The following is a 5399-nucleotide window of genomic DNA, read 5'->3' as shown; positions in this document are numbered from 1 at the left end:
AGGTCTTCCTTATTTTCAAAGCCAAGCACTCCCTCCACTGGACTCTTGCAGCATATGCTTTGTGCCTCTATGTATTTATCATATTCCACCTTCCACTAGAGTTCTTTGAGCTTCTAGCCAAGTCGTAGTGGCCAGAGGGTGTTAAAGCTAAAAGAAACATTTTGGAAACAGAGAAATTGATGACTAGAAAGGCTAAATAATTAGTCCAAGGTCACTCAGTGCTGGGCCAGAGCTCAGATTTACCGATTTCCTCCTAGGAATCGGATAATACTATCCCATTATGATGGGTGGAGATGTCATTCTTAGCCTCTCTACTTCTCAAATTTCTATTCAATATTTTTCCTCCCTTACTGCATCACCCATGGACAAGGACTGTGTTCTGCATATAATAGATACTCAGTTAAAGGAAATTATTTTTTTTTAAATAAGAGCTTCTTTTTCCATCCAAGGGGCTCATTAATTATGTTGCATATGTCATCTGCCAAATGCTGATGGGCTCTCATTGATCTGTAATGCAGATTTTTCCGCATAAGCCATACCTACACAGACCATGTAGGTCAGATGTAACAAAGGGCAAGAGTCCCTCTTGGGCTTCCCCCTACCTTCTTTGGCTAAGCCACTTCTAAATAGTCCTTTTTCTAGAGAGAAGGGTCTAGAAATAGACTCATTTGTATTCCCTTAGGTTGAGAATTTGGTCAACAGTAGGTGGCATAAACCTGTATGTTTGGGAGGCTCAGCTGATAAATCTAATCCTTAGCCCATTGTTCACTGTAAATTATTTTTAACTCCAGCAAAAAGTAAAGGAAGACATAGTCTGAGCTTTGAAAGCTATATTCTGCTCACACAGCTGCTGCTCAGAACAGAAGAAAAGGAAAAAGGCAAGATTTGCAGCCAGATACAAGAGTAAGTCTCATGTGGGTGACTAAAGCTTCAACAGAAAACTCCCCATCTCAATGAAATGGACAGAGAGGGACTAGGTCACACAGCATCAGCTTGGAATTGCCAAGTTCCAGAACTTTCCTTTTATGGATGCATTTGTTCAGTGGGGGAGAGGGGAATTACTAGAATATCAAAATTAATGGTGTTTATGACTCTGCTTTCTTTAAATCCTCAAATATATATACATATTATATATATATATATTATATATATATATAAACTAGTTTTTCAGACATAGCTAATGCTCAAAGTAAATAGAAGCAACAAGAATATTTTGTTAGCTTTTTAGGGAAAATGATAAATTTTATGTACTCAAGGCTTTGAATTACCTGAGAATTTCAATAGTTTTGCTCCATAAAGAATCAGTTAGCAGTGTCACCAGCTTTATTGGGTTAAAATGGGAAGAATGACTGGTAGACAAGTATCCAAGAAAGACTAAACAAATGTGAAAACATTTTGAAAAATAGCCATCATTTTTAGAAGAGAGATTCAATTCCAGCCTTCTGACCCCTGCAGGCTGCATCACCTCACCAGGCAGATGCCCTGAGAGAGCCCAAGATCAGGTGAGCACATGAGGATACCCAAAAACATGACTGCAGGGTTAAGTCAGTGAGTTCAGGGCCACGGATCTGTAACCTGGTCTCCAGCAGACACAAAGTTAGAAAATGCTGGAAAATTGCCTGGCTACAGGGAGAAAAATGTATTTGCTTTGAACAGCAAACCACAGTGACAACCTACAGATACCAAGAAATGACAGAGATTTGAGGGGATTCTATTCCTCTTTCATTCTCTCTTCTCTCTCTCTCTCTCTCCCCACTCTTTGTCTGCCTCCATCCCACCCTTCCTCCTTTCCCTATTTGTATATTTTCTTCTGTAACAAATCTGTAATTTTTTTTTAAATAAAAGAAAAGAGCCACATAGGAAGGCAGGGCTGGACCATTAGCATCTCCAGGATTGTGCTCTCATCTTCCCATTTCCCACCTTCAACTTTTCCCCCTGGTAACCCAAGAAGCCGCTTTTTCAGTGACACCAATGGAATAGTCTTGTCACAAAAAAGTCCATTCAGGGGAGAAGATAAGGGAACTATTATACACTGGGAATGGCCCTGGGGATAAGGGGACATCGATAGGGGAGGATGTCACGTATGCTCCTGCAGTGGCATTCCACCTCCACTGGCTGCATGCCACACTGCCAAGACATGCATCTGTGACAGGTTGGGGGGAGGACCCCAAAGGATGCTCCTGTGGAGTGGGCTTGAAAGGGTCTCTAGGTGTTTTGTCCAGCCCCTGTGGTTTCCTCCCACCTAACACAAGGCCTTTTGGGTAGCAGTGGATATCTTACTCACACTCATCCAGATCCCATCTGTTCTTAGAATATGGCTCACATCACTACCGGTGGCTTCTCTTGCCCTTCCAGTCAAAGTAAGGACTTCAGAATGAAGGTCGGAAAAGAAGGCATGTGACTCAAAGCTCTGCATTGCCTTCGTATCTTTCCTCTTCATGTAACCTCAAATGCTCTTTACCCTATTGTGGAAGGACTGTTCTAGCATAACCAGATATCCTGGCACCTTGGGTCATGTGGGTTCTATCATCAGGGTGGGAGGGAATTTGAGTGACTTTTTCACACCCAGTGTACCTGTTTCTTCCCAGGTCTGTCTGGCACACTCCAGACTTGTAGCCCTCTGGACAATGGGAGGTGTGTAGTACTGCTCTAAAATCAATTCTGCCTCCTACAAAGCAATCGCTCTGAAATGTCTCTCCTCTGTTAGTTACCACAGGGGGATGTCAGCCTCCCCAAGTCTCAGGAGGGGAGGGGGGCTGCTTCATTGGGCCAACTTCACATCACGTGGAGACACCAGTACTGCAGGGCCAGACCCATCAGGTTTGGGTTTCCCTGGCCAGAAATCCTGGCAGCCTAAGGACATCTAATGGTGACCAGGGTCCAGGTAGTAACTTCCACCTTGCTTCTCCAGGTGTGCTTCCCTCTCTGCACTAGCTCTGGGGAGGACTGTGCTAATGGGTCAGAGTTATTCGGTTCGATTTGAATTCCAAAAAGTGGGGAGCTATTGAGAAAGCTGCTGCCCAGAGTCTGCAGGTTGCTCTTTGGACCTGCTGAGAATGCTGGGAGCAACAGGAGAGTCTCAAAGTTCCAGCGCAACCCCTGTCGGCCTCTCATCCCAGATGGAGGAGATGGAGGCACATTTCACTCCAAGGGTATCTTCTTGGCCCTGAGCCCCGAGGAAAGAAAAACCCATCTAAGCTAGGTCTATTTCAAGTCCGGCAAGAGCCCTAAACATCAAAATGCTCTGTTTCATCAACTTTTTAAGCCCTTTAAGGAAAAGATACATACATATGTGTGTGTAGTATACATATGTATACATATATATGCCCAAGATTGGCATATTTATGTATCTAGCTGTGATCAATAAGCTTCGAATGCAGTTATATGGTCTTGTCCTTTAATGAGGCTCCTAGATTCTGCACAATTCACAATAATCTCAAAATCTCAGATCACCTCATAGCTTGTGGCTTTCAGTGTGCGTTCTCAGTTGTGTGCGCTCTCTCTCTCTCTCTCTCTCTGGCATTTCACTATAATTTTGAGCAAATAAAAATGATGCCCTCAGTCATGAGGAAGTGCCATAGGTTCGCCTTCAGGGTGACATTGGAGGGAACCCTACCTCAGTGTGAGCCATCACTTGGCACAGGGGCTTTTTGTTACATTGATGCACTAACTGCTCTAGATAGCCCAGGGGGTGTGTAAAGGGTATTTTCACTTGGAGGCCCATATTGGCCTCAAAAGTTATCAGTGCATGCCCCAAATGCTGAAGTCATATGGTCAGCCCCTCTCTCCTGCCCTCCATTCATAAATCTCCTTCAAGACCCTTTTAAAGAGCCTCACCTTTTAAAGGCATACATGTGTATTTAAATGAAGAAAGAAATGCAGCCCAGCCTTGACCTTAGGCAGAGAGGGTGGGGCCATGGCTCAGAGAGGGGTTGCAAGGACAGGTCCTGTGTGGTTGATGATGTTTCTGGTGGAAGCGTGCAGCAACAGTGGGTTCAGGGAGAGGGAGAAGGCTAACGGAGTTCAGTTTGGACAAACATCCTGGCCTGAAGCAGTGTGCCTATAAGGACTTGCCTTAGAGAAGGAAGGCCTTCTGGAATGAACACCAGAGGTGGGACTGTCTTGGGCACAGGCTGGAGAAAGGCGGAGAAGCAGCTGAGAAGCACAGTATGATCTGGGGCCAGGCAGCACCAAAACTGAAGACATCTCTTCTTTAGGTCCTGGGTTGGAAGGAAAAGGGCTCTTTACTATCTTGGGTTCCTACAAAAACTCACATGGGGCTTCTCAAGTCCTGTGCCCAGGGTGGAGAGGACCCCTGTGGACCACAAAGTCCCATGTCTTTTCAAACCAAATAACCTTCCCTTTCTCTTTGTCCCTTCTGCTCTCTGAAAGGAAAAGAAAGGAATTCTTTTCTTTCCCTAAAGAGTGGCATCCTGTAATCATTTTAAAATAACAAGTGGTTTCACTCTGGTTCTAAAACACAGAGGAAGCCCCCACTGAACTCTGAGAATGTTCTTTCTGTGGCATGGAGATATCTGGGGATCCAGGGAGACAGCCCTAGTAATACTGAAAGAGCATTCCTCAAGTTAAGCTCTGGGGCACTTCCAGGAAGATTTGTGTTGAGACTGGAATTCCAACCTGCTTAGCTCAGTAGGTGGTTTGGCTTTTTGTAGAAACTAGCAAACTCTGGGCACATCACTCAATGAATAATTTGAGATGTGCTGTATTTTAGAATACTTGAGAATCCAGACTTGGTTGCTTGAATGTGTTTGGGAAGAGAAGAACTTTGCACATGGAAAAACAAATGACAAATCTTAAAAGGCTTTTGATAGCTAAGCAATTGAAAACTCCTTCCCCCACCACTGGAAAAAAATTTTTTTAAGACAGGTCATGTGTTTTGATTTGTTTTCTAATAAAGACCCTTGTCTTTGGAAGCCAAGACTTTCCAGCAAACAACAGTATACCAGACTCTCCAAGGACACAAATCAACCAAAACACATCCAGCTACTGTTCCAGCATAGCATAAGCAAACTGTTCTCTGGGTCTGGAGAGAGAAGATGAAGGCTATGGGAAAACTGAAGCTGAGCAGGACAAATGACCAAAATAATAGAACCATATCTGCTGGTCACACGATGCGCTCACTGAGATTTGCCTTCATTTTCCCCCAATGGGAGAAGATCAACCAATATTTGTTTGCTTCTCAGAATAGCATTCTCTGATGGAAGCCAAAGGATTTAAAGCCCTTCCTCCTTGCCCAAATATTTGGGAAGGAAAGAAGACTAGCCTTTCTGGGCGGAAAGACAAAGAACATCTTTCCCACATAGAGATAACGCTGTTATTCTGTCCTCTTGTAATCATTTAAAAATATTCATTAATCATAAAAGAGGAGAGGAGCTGGA

The sequence above is a fragment of the Canis lupus genome, chromosome 25 (genome assembly GCF_003254725.2).
Source record: "Canis lupus dingo isolate Sandy chromosome 25, ASM325472v2, whole genome shotgun sequence".
NCBI classification, from domain to species: Eukaryota; Metazoa; Chordata; class Mammalia; order Carnivora; family Canidae; genus Canis; species Canis lupus.
The sequence above is the reverse complement of the archived record's forward strand: the minus strand, read 5'-3'. Positions refer to the sequence as shown.